The following is a 12,528-nucleotide window of genomic DNA, read 5'->3' as shown; positions in this document are numbered from 1 at the left end:
CTAATAAGTTCCTTTGGCTTTCAGTATCATCTCTATGCGGATGATACCCAAATCTATCTATCCTCTCCTGATATCTCGACATCTGTGTTGTCCCGTGTAACTGACTGTCTTTCTGCCATTTCATCTTGGATGTCCTCTCGTCAACTCAAACTTAATCTTTCTAAAACAGAGTTAATAATATTCCCACCCGCCAACAAGAGCATACCTGACATTTCTATCTCTGTTGATAACATGACCATAAATCCCACCCCACAAGCTCGCTGCCTAGGTGTAATCCTTGATTCACGCCTATCCTTTGTTCCCCACATTGACTCTATATCTAAATCATGTTACATACATCTAAAGAACATTTCCAGAATCCGCACATATCTCACACAAGACACTGCTAAAACCTTAATTCATGCACTAATCATCTCCCGCATTGACTATTGCAATTCCCTCCTTACTGGTCTTCCCAAAAACAGACTCAAACCCCTAAAATCTATTTTGCATGCTTCGGCAAGACTGATTTTCCTTGCAAATAGCTATTCCTCTGTTGAATCACTCTGTATGTCTCTACACTGGCTGCCTGTCTTCTACCGAATCCAATATAAAATACTTTTACTAACCTACAAGGCCATCAACAAAGCTGCACCAACATACATCTCCTCTCTTGTCTCAAAATATCTCCCAACTCGGCAACTCCGTTCTGCAAAAGATCTGCGTCTCTCATCCACCCTCATTACATCCTCCCATTCCCGGTTACAGGACTTTTTTCGGGCTGCACCCACTCTATGGAACTCTCTCCCTCGCACAATAAGACTCTCCTCTGTTCTACAAACTTTCAAGCGTTCTCTGAAAACCTACCTATTCAGACAAGCTTATAATATTCCTCAACCACCATCTTAACCTCACTACCTTTAGCCTGTTACACAATTTCACACAAGACAACTACCCCCGGACCAACATTGTTGTGTGACAGGATCATTTAGCTTATGAGTCACCCTACCTTTGCAGTCTGGCTGGGCCAAGATGCAAAATGTATACTTAACCTCATGTGTCAATCTCCCATTGTCCCATAGATTGTAAGCTTGCGAGCAGGGCCTTCTCACCTCTTTGTCTGTTTTACCCAGTTTGTTTATTAGTTTATTACGTTTGTCCCCAATTGTAAAGCGCTACGGAATATGTTGGCGCTATATAAATAAATGATGATGATGATGATGATGATGATGATGATGTGTAGTTCCTTTAAGAAATGTTACAATGCATTGTCCCTGGACTAGATCAGAATTACGTTCCATTATGACTGAATTCCCGGACCCTAGAAAGGAGTTAGCTAAATGTCAGAAATTTGTTAAAGACTTAGGGAATGCTCACGAACCAATCAGTAAGGATTGGCGGGTAGTGTTGAGGGCGTGTCTTCCTCCCAATACTAACATACAAAAATTTATTTGTTGGAGGAAGATGACACCTTCACTGATGAGATTAACCAACGGAATATAGAACAAATTGTCAAACACTTAGCCATCTGTTTTCCAGTAGTGGTAAATTGGAGTAAGATTTTCACCATTAAACAAAAGGATAGTGAAACTGCCTCAGATTACTTTGCTAGAGCTATAACAGTGATCGCACGATTTACTGGGATATCCAACATAAGTGAGGACCCACATCACAGAGAGGTAGCTGTAGGGGTACTGATGGATGGCCTTAGGGAAAATTTAAAGACGAGAGTACAAACCACATTACCTAATTGGAGAGGCGTTACGGTAGACTTCCTTAGGGAGTCTGCTGTGGAGCATGACAAGAACCTTTTTAGAAAAAGGGAAGAGAAAAGTGATAAGTTAATGACGGTAAGTATACAGGCTCTAGAAGGGGTGCACACACGACCACCAGCATACAACCCATATAACAGGAAACCTAAAGTGATCAGGTGTTTCAACTGTAACGAGGAAGGACATTACAGGAGAAATTGTAATAAAGAAAGACTCAATACACATAGGGGTGGGTCACATAGCTATCCTCCAAGAAAGGATTCACATAGACTAGAAGACTCACATCTACCCGCGCATATTACGGCAGCAAATGCTGCGCGGGAAATCAATAGTCAGCGCTAGGGGTCAGGTCATACCTGTAGTCTACAGCCAGTAAGGTTAACTGAGAGTCAGAGTGAAGAACCAACAATGATAGTTGACATAGCTGGCAGGAAACAAACTTTTCTTGTAGATACAGGGGCGGCCCGATCTGTGATAACCTCTCCTTTCAATCTACAGGTGACCAGCAAAACTATTCCAGCTATGGGGGTGACGGGAAAAGTGTTACATTATCCTCTAACTAAACCCGCCGAAGTTACTATCGGGCCTCTGCATACTAAGCATTCGTTTCTCTTGGCTGCAGCGGCTCCTACTAACTTGCTAGGGAGAGACTTGTTATGTAAAATGGGATGTGTCATATACTGTACCTCAGATGGTGTGTTCCTAGATATACCCGAGAAGGTTGCACATGAGGTACAGGACATATTGGACACCCCTCAAAGGTTAATGTTACACTCTCCTGTTATAGAACAAAGTCCATCTCAAGTAAAGGGGATGTTGCTGGAAATACCAGGTTCCCTATGGACCAGAGATGGACAGGACACTGGACTGATGGCAAACGTAGCCCCTGTCATGGTCAATCTAAAAAGTGGTAGGATAGCTCCAAAAATCCCACAGTATCCATTAAAACCGGAGGTGGAACTAGGGGTATATCTTGTTATTGAGAGGCTGTTACAACAAGGGATTTTAATTCGTACAGCCAGTACAGCAAATAGTCCCATTTTCCCTGTGAAGAAGAGTGGGGGGAGGGGCTATAGATTAGTCCAGGACTTAAGGGGAATTAACAAAGTTGTTGAGAGCCAATTCCCCGTAGTGCCGAATCCAGCTGTCATCCACATGCAGATTCCACCGTCTGCCAGTCATTTTACTGTCATTGATCTATGTTCTGCTTTCTTCTCAGTCCCTCTTCACCCTGACTGCCAATACCTTTTTGCATTCTCCTACAGGGGAGTGCAATACACATGGACCAGACTACCCCAGGGGTTCATTGACAGCCCCAGTATTTTCTCCCAAGCCTTACATGACTGTTTGCAATCCTTTCAACCCCACAATGGGTCTGTTCTAATTCAATATGTGGACGATTTGTTGTTGTGCTCTGATTCTTTTATGTCATGTTTACATGATACTAAATTGTTGTTGCTTCATCTTTCACAAACAGGGCACAAGGTGGCAAAGGATAAATTACAGCCATGTCAGACTAAGGTCAAATACTTAGGACACTGCCTCACTAAGGGGCTAAGACACCTGACAACCGACAGAATTGAGGCCATACAACACATGACCCTGCCACAGAGCCAGAAGCAGATTCGTACTTTCTTGGGGATGTGTGGATACTGTAGGTCATGGATCCCAGGTTTTTCTATTCTGGCATTACCATTGCAGGAGCTAGTCTCTTCCTCAAAACTAGAACGTGTCGTACACACAGAAGAGTCAGAGCAAGCGTTCTTTAACCTTAAAGATAGTCTGACAAGAGCACCTGCATTGGGAATACCTGATTATGAAAAGCCTTTTGAGCTATTTTGTACAGAAGCTGATGGCTGTGCAGCAGGTGTCCTCGCACAGAAACATGGTGACGCTAGCAGACCGGTAGCATACTACAGTGCACAATTAGACAATGTGGCAAGGTCACTCCCAACATGTCTCAGAAGTGTAGCAGCAACGGCCCTTCTAGTAAGTAAGAGCGATGATGTAGTATTAGGACATAATTCAACCATCTATACACCCCATGCTGTATCAGCTCTGTTAAATTCAGCCCAAACCAGACATGTTTCTTCAGCTAGATTCACAGAGTGGGAACTAGCCCTGATGGCACCCTCAAACATCACCATCAAACGATGTAGCACCCTAAATCCAGCTACATACCTTCCATATGTGTCTCAAGAGACACAAAGGGTGGGAGGTGAGGAGACCCTGGTTGATGATGAGTTAGGCAAGAATACTGACACGCATGACTGTATGGAACACCTGAATCAGACCTTTACTGCAAGGCCCGACATACGTGACACCCCCTTAGAAAATGTAGATTTTACGTTTTATACAGACGGAAGTTGCCATAGACAGACAGAGACAGGAGAGCTATGTACTGGTTACGCTGTTGTAGACGATCAGGATGTGGTAGAAGCTGAACCCCTTGGTCCACCTCAATCAGCCCAGGTGGCGGAACTAGTAGCACTAAAGAGAGCGTGTGAACTGGCAGAGGGTAAATCAGCCAATATATATACTGACTCTAGGTACGCCTTCGGGGTAGTGCACGATTTTGGGGCCCTTTGGCGTCTTAGAAACTTTACGACAGCAGCAGGTACACCAGTGGCACACTCACAACACATAAAAGGACTTCTGACAGCGATACAGTTACCCAGAACAGTAGCCGTCATAAAGTGCAAACCCATACCTTTGAAGAAGACCCAGTGTCATTGGGCAACAACAGGGCAGACGAAGCTGCTAAATGGGCAGCAGGGCAACCTATGACTTTATCGACCGAGACTATGATGGTTTTTCAGACATTAGACATGCAGAAATTATTTGAAATGCAAGATTTGTGTTCCCTGCAGTAAAAGGCGGTCTGGAAGGCGAAGGGATGTGGTCAAGAGTCCTCAGGACTCTGGAGGGATGGACAAAGTAAGCCTGTAGCTCCCCGAACATACTATCCAAGCCTGGCTGAAGCAGCACACGGCCTGACTCACCTGGGTAAAGAAGGTATGCGCAAACTGGTGAGAGCATACTGGTGTGCTCCCGGATTTTCCTCTCAGGCTGGTAAGAAAGCAATGTCATGTCTTATTTGTTTGAGGAAAAATGTTGGGAAAACTATTCCAACTGAGTCATCCCACATCCCTCCTACAGACGGACCTTTTCAGGTAATACAAATTGACTATATCCAATTACCACCGTGCAGGAATCTAAAGTATGTGTTAGTGTGTATTGATGTGTTTTCCGGTTGGGTAGAAGCATATCCGGCAGCCACTAATACTGCTGTGTTCACTGCAAAGAAAATTGTACAAGACTTTGTGTGTAGGTTCGGTATCCCTAGAATCATTGAAAGTGATAGGGGTACCCATTTTACTGGTGATATCTTCCAAAATATGTGTAAACTCATGGGAATCAGTAGCAGACTTCACACCCCTTACCGACCACAAGCCAGTGGTAAGGTGGAGAGAGTAAACGGTACTATCAAGAACAAACTAGGTAAGATAATGGCTGAAACTGGGTTGGCATGGCCTGAGGCTTTGCCGTTGGTCCTCCACAGCATTCGAACCACTCCTAGACCTCCTCTTAATCTGTCCCCCTTTGAGATACTGTTCGGACGACAACCTCATTTGATCGTGAGTCCACAAGACGACTTAAAGTGTAATAATGAAGTGACTGTACAATATCTTATAAGAATGAGTAGACAGCTGAAACAACAACAACAAAAACTAAAAATGCTGTCACCTGGTATGCCAGAGACGAACTGTCATGATGTTGAACCTGGAGACTATGTTATGATCCGCAATTTCTTACGTTCAGGTTGTTTAACAGACCGTTGGGAAGGCCCGTACCAAGTGCTGCTGACCAGTACTACATCACTGAAGGTTGCAGAGAGAGACACTTGGGTCCATTCCACCCACTGCAGGAGAGTCCATAATCCGGAGAAAGTGCAAGACAAGACTCAGACCGACGACATAGAGCTGTTACTTGTGAGCCTGTTCCGGGAGACCTAAAGCCTGCAGTTGAGACACCTGAACCAGAGACGTTGCCTCAGAACTATCTTTCCAGCGATGGAGTGGCGGTTTTTGTTTTTCTTTTGTTCCAGGATTTTCCTTGTTTTTACTTTTTCTAGGACATTCTATTTTTGTGAAGGAGGATGGAGGACAGAGGAGAGTTCTGGGAGTGATACGGATGAAATGGAGGCCGAAGAAAAGTTAATAGGATATCCTGAGCAGCCCATTATCAAACTTGGTCCAGGGGTTATGAAAAGGTCTGCTAGCTCAGGAACTCGGAGGCAGTGTGAGGGGCTATTGTCTGATGAGTATTGTATCTGCAAGTTCTGCAACTCCCTAGTTGACGAGAGATGCATCCAACGATGCCAGTCCCCCAGTACTCTGAATATAGGCGGGCATCCTTTGGAGGATTATCACTCCCTGGTGGGTAAGGTGCTAAACCAAACTGAGTGTTGGGTGTGCTCTCACGTGCCTCAAGGACAGCATAACATAGGACTAGTGCCATTCCCGCTAAACATATCCGAAGTACTCGAATGGGGTGGGAGGCCCATAGAAGGGAGGTACAATAACACTAGGTCCCCTAGTCTGACGCTTCGACAATACTCCATAGGCAGATCTTTGCTGTGCCTAAACATATCTCATGCAAAGCGCCTGGAGAATTGGGAGGCTGACCTATCAGATCAGACAATGGCTCGCCACACTCATTTTAGAGAGAGACTCACAAGGTCACTACTAGGCAGGAATGTTGATGGAAGTCACAAGTTAGGGCGTATAACCAAACATAAGAAGGTATCCATTGGAAAAGTCTCTACAGATAAATGTGAAAATGTCATTAATGCCGACACATGTCTAGAGCAGATGGAGACACTAGGCATGGGTAGTTTTATCAAAACTCTGTGTGACATAATTCATGGGCATACGGTCCCTTATGTTCTCCCTGAGGATGTGTATTTTGTTTGTGGAAGAAAAGCTTATTCCTGGGTGACTCCGAGTTCCAAGGGCTTGTGTTTCTTAGCTAAACTGGTTCCTGAAATCATGACTATTACTCATGAAGAAATGGTAGATATTCACAAGACTACATCACCACCATACATATACACACAGTATGAACACCGTGGCAAGAGAAATATGATTCCTGGTGAGGAACCCATAGCTACAAAATTGATTAGTGAAACTGCTGGTTTCCAAGTTATGGTTGCTCTAGATCTCACCAGGACCGCTCGGGGAACATTAAACTTCAAATATATCCAAGACCTAGCTAAATTAATAGATAATATCACCGAGATGTATGATGACACTTTCAGGTATACTGGAAGGGAGCTACAAGCGTACAAGAAGGAGTTGGTGCAACATAGACTGGTACTAAATTATCTCACCTCTATTACTGGTGGGTACTGTGTGACACTGGCCACCCAGTTCGGTGTCAAATGTTGCACATACATTACTAATAATACGGAAGACCCTAAAGAGGTTATAGACCGGAAGATGGAAGAAATTTTGCAGCTGAAATGGGAATTTCGAAAGAGCCATAATTCTTCGTTATATGAGGTTGGGGAAAAGGTGGCGGGTTGGTTCTCATGGTTGAACCCAGCAAAATGGTTCTCCGGTCTGGGGGAGTGGGTACAGGAAATGATTGCGAGTGTAGGTATGCTCCTTCTCCTTATACTGGGTGTCATCTTAGCAATTGGTTTAGTTGTCAAATGTGTTCCTACTGTGTTGAAGTGTGGAAAACGGTCTCATGGGAGTAACACTGAGAAAGAGACTGAAAGGGTGGTACCAGATACCGAGATCATGGTCTGTGGAGAAGTATTGTACAATCCTGAACTTGAAACGGTGATTGGGTGATAGTTTATTACACTATCAAAGGGTGGAACTGTCGAAGTCAGTAAATTGGATAAAGTCATTTCAATTAAAGTCTAGCAAACTTGGTTGTCTTTGTTTGAAAAGATGCGTACGGTACGCATCGACGTACAAGGGCACGCTACGGCGTGAAAGGGCGTACGCATCCACTACACGTGGCAGCAACAGTAATTGGTCTTTTACCATACATTCGCACAAACACGCATACTTATAAAATAGTACACATTAATGGTAGTTGCAACACATAGTCAGTTATGTCAAAATATAGTAGTATTTATATGTTATATCAGAGTTACATGCATATTAGTGAAATACACGGAACGGGTTAAAGGAATAACATCATGAGTGGTATCATAATGAACCTTGTTACATATCCTACTGTTTGGTTCACTCTGCGAGGGAATCGCAGAGTGCATACGCAAGTTATGAATGATAGGGAATTATGAACTACTTAAGACTAAGGAATCATGGCGGGAAGAGCAGAGCATACCCCCTGCAGAGATGACCCCCTCCTTTGGATTCCTTAGGATGAACCAGCCAATGATTGACGACCCCTTGAACATTCCTGAGACCCGGACCAATAGATGCAAGCCATACCATCTTCATTGTATTACTGTATTTGATTGTGTATATAAGCAGCAGCTTGTGATCCAGAGTGCAGACATCTTGTCCCCAGACTTCAGGATTGAATGACTGCACTGGATCCAGAGCGCCTGCGATAAGTAACGGCTGTATTTACTATTACTTCACTTGAGCATATTTTTCCACTTATTGCGAATAAATCTTTGTGCTTTGGAAACACAAATCGAGGTTCGACAATCGTTATTGGTTAGCGACGATACGCACATAACAGCTGTCATTAAGCCCATCCCCACTATTTAATTCACTGAATTTCGCAATTTTATAGTGAATGCTGTAAGGATCCGGGAGGTCGCCTACTCTTCTGGGACCCCAGGAGCCTTCCGGAAATTCCGGGACAGTAGGCAAGTATGCCTTCAACTCTCTCTCTAGCACAAATGACTTTGTTTCAATAAAAACCATGTTGATTTGCTCATAGTATCGGAATGTTTCATCTGCACTGTTTCCCCATTTTAGCGTACTTACACTTTCTCTGTTTCCACATCTCTTTTAGCGTCGTTCTCAAATACACCCAGTACACATGCAAATACAATTTGGAATACATGCACAAAAGACTTATACACATCATGTATGCGGATAAAATTAATACTAAAACTTATAAAGACGCAAATATGAGAAAGTGGAAATATTTTATTTTACATTATTTTTTTTAATAATAATGATTTACATTATGGAGACATGTAATTACAAAATTAAAGGGTATTCTCTGTAATTAAGCTTATGCTAGCAATAACATTAAGTTATGAAGGGTGGGCAGGTCACCATGGAATACATAAGAATGTGAGAACGTGTTCCTGGAGAAATGTACTATACCGGTGCTAGTTGTTATTCTACCATCTATATATTGATGTGATCCATATGTTGATTTTATCTCACTAGGCTACAAGGGATGAAGAGATGGACCATTACCACACAACTGAATATTTTTGACCAAACGATTATTAAGCCTGCCACCACGTCAAGGTAGACTCTTGCAGCAGGGCCCTAACCTAACATTATACTATATCTTATTATAGTCTATTTCTTTTTTATTCAATCTTTTGCTAAATATTATCATACTTTTACTAGCACCTTATGATATCTTACCTTATTTTGTATCCATTCAATATTCTTACATCTTCCTAATCAGCTCATGTATTCTAATAGTGTCCTATGCAATACAATATTTTTAATAGCCTGTTGTAATCTGCTTATTAACTGTTTGAATATTCTATTATATTTTATTCTTTTTAATTCAATATATTTAAAATTGTATTTTTCTGACTAATCCTATCATATACTAACATTATACCTGTGTGTATAACACTAATAGAAGTGTTTCTATTTGTTCATATAATACATGAAAATTATTGTATCTCAGTTGCTTATTTTAACATCTTTATTCTAGTTTACATCCTGTCATGTTGTACTATAATATTTTATCTGCTAATACCCTGTACTATGTAATGGTGTTACATGAGTTCCTACCATATATGATCTTATTATACCTGATAATTTTGCTAAATAAGAGTCATTTAGTTTAATCCTTTGGCCAAAAATATAAATGGAAACATCTAGAAGTCCCTGCAGTCACTGTAATATCTAGGCTTTGTGTATCGTTATATATTTTTAACGCAGTTCTCTCAGCACCTCTGAGATGTATTTACACTGACAATGTTGTGTCTGTGTCTACATGTTTACTTTTATCCTCTATATTTAAAAATTAATTTTCGACGAATTATTATTGGCTATTTTTGTTTGTGATTTGCAATAAATGTTGTTGTTTTTAGGTGATACTCCAGAGCAGGACACAGGGCCGGTAACAGGGAAATGGAAAGGGATGAGGCGGGTAACACAGACGACACGGTCTCCTGGAATATTGTCTTATTGCTCCATCATGATGGTTATTGCGGTTTCTTTGCCAAGCCCAGTGGTGCTCGTCTCTCATCACCTAAAACAATACAATAAGAAAACTGTGATACAACATACGGAGCCAGAGGGCCACACAGGTGACTATAAGGGTCACACTCAGATCACAGTCTGCTAGTTGGACATCCATGCTCTAGAATAGAGGTGCACATCTTGTGGGTCCAGAATCTGTTTTGTGGCCCTGTGACTGTCAGATATATAAAACATACTATTGGGAACCACAGTTTTGTTGACCACCATTGCTCTGGGATACAGTGTTTTTAGTTCATAATGACAATAGGAATATGATGCACAATAAGGAAAGCGTTCCCTTTTGATATTTAACCTCAAACGTTTGATCTATTTCCTAGTGACAACATGCACAGATCTATGAGCCAATGCTTTACACTTTAGATATTCAGAGCATGATACTGGCAAATACTAAGAGAGATCTCCATCTATAGATGGACAATATCATTATGTTTAATGTTCCACAATGTTGGGTAGTTACTGTGTTAGTGGCATTGTCTTCATACCAGTTCACATGCAGAGAATCCCCTAGACAGACCAGTCCCCACCTGACTCCTTGCTCTTAAGTCGTCATTTTTACCTCATATAACAATTTATTATTTACCACTCAAAGACCCATCAGTAGTTATTTACTGCAGTAAATATATGTAACAGTACAGTATAGTCACATTGCTATAGTCACGTCCTCCTCAGTCTCTCCTGTGTCCCAGTTTTCTCTTATAAACACTTCCTGCACTGCTTTATGTGTCACAATATTGTGCTCTAATTGCATTCTGATTGGGCAAGGTCAATAACCATTTAGAAAGTGACAGAGCTCACTTATATCCTTGACATTAGGCACTAGCAGGTTGGTATTACAATTATTGCACCACTGTGCCAGATGATCCCATATGCTGTAACTGTGTCAGGAGACCCCAATGTGAAATTGATGTGCACAGAATCTCTCCCCACATTACATCATTCTGTAAGGAAGCCATTCAAGTGTCATCACTGAGCCACGTGTCCCCCAGGAGTTACTGATGCTGGCTGTGTATAGAGAAGATTGTAGGCAGTGGAGGCTGTGGGGGGATATTCTGCTAGTCTCAGCTGCAGTCCTTATATGTCTGCATGTGGTGCTACATGCTTCTCCCAGACCATATGGTGACTCCATTGACATGGGATGTGAGGTTAGCTTGAAGAACATCACATGATGTCTCTAGGAAGCGTGTACCCTCCTATCTGGGGTCAGTTACATGTACTATGTTGTACCCTGTCGTTGACAGCACAGTGCTGACAGCTGTGCACTCTCTGAGCAGTGATAGGTCATTTAAAATTGGGTAGAGAGTAGAACCAGGACAACGAGCTTGGAACCCTGGGACACAGTCTAGTGATGTCGCTGTGTGAATATAGTAAAACAGCATCCTTGTGTAACGCACAATACTTACCGTATATACTCGTGTATAAGCCGAGTTTTTCAGCATATTTTTCTATGCTGAAAAAGCCCCCCTCGGCTTATACACGGGTGAACTTACCTGGTCTCCGGTGCCTTGGCTCTTAACTTCTGCAGTGGAACGCATGTGCGTTCCAAATGCCGAACTTCCTGTCCACTGACAGGAAGTTCGGCATTTGGAACGCACATGCGTTCCACTGCGGGCGTAAGTAAACTTTCACAATACCTGGATGTAATTGGGGGGACAGTGCTGCTATAACCAATCTCTCCTGTTTCATCAAGCTCTTTCCCTCGTCACACACAGCGCTGCCCCATAGAGCCCACGCATGTTGAATCGGGCCTGCATGAGTCTTCACACTGGTATGTTGTCCGTTTACAGCTACTGTTGTCTTATCTGAGCTCTGCTACTGTGCTTCATGGGATTACAGAGATTTTACCCTTTTTCTAGCTAGACCCTGGTTACATGATTATATCATGGACTGTAATGCACAGTGGCTATATTTATGCTAACATACTTGTCCTTACAGCACTTGCTGTGTATATGTACGTGTGGTATGATATTGTTACCTTATATCAATGCACTGATCACGTATGTTGGACAACTCTACTGTGATTAAATTTGTGCTTACAGTATACATATATTTTAGCGCTTTTGGGAAAATCTGTTTTTTAACACAGACCCTGGTTACTGACAGAAGATAACCACATTGGGTGGCAGTAAATCATTCTGTAAGTGTCTCCTGGCCTTTGTTACTTCTGTCACCTGGATTACAGATGCTGACCTTAGGCTGTGCATTTACCAGTAGCTGCTGCATTTCTCACCCTAGGTTTATACTCGAGTCAATAAGTCTTCCCAGTTTTTTGTGGTATGATTAGGTGCCTCGGCTTATATTCGGGTCGACTTATACTCGAGTAT

At 42.4% G+C, this 12,528-nt stretch overlaps 1 long non-coding RNA gene across 1 annotated transcript; it reads right to left on the bottom strand.

The window, feature by feature from the left end:
• Positions 1-8,878: 8,878 nt before the first annotated feature.
• LOC142103500 (uncharacterized) lies at positions 8,879-10,259 on the bottom strand. Its single transcript, XR_012679378.1, has 2 exons — positions 9,919-10,259; positions 8,879-9,885 (listed from the first exon to the last, which is right to left on the bottom strand). It is a non-coding gene; the product is annotated as an uncharacterized LOC142103500 (long non-coding RNA).
• Positions 10,260-12,528: the final 2,269 nt, after the last annotated feature.

Source organism: Mixophyes fleayi, chromosome 10, assembly GCF_038048845.1.
Source record: "Mixophyes fleayi isolate aMixFle1 chromosome 10, aMixFle1.hap1, whole genome shotgun sequence".
Taxonomy (NCBI): domain Eukaryota; kingdom Metazoa; phylum Chordata; class Amphibia; order Anura; family Limnodynastidae; genus Mixophyes; species Mixophyes fleayi.
Note: the sequence above shows the minus strand (reverse complement) of the source record. Positions and strands in the feature narration are given on the sequence as shown.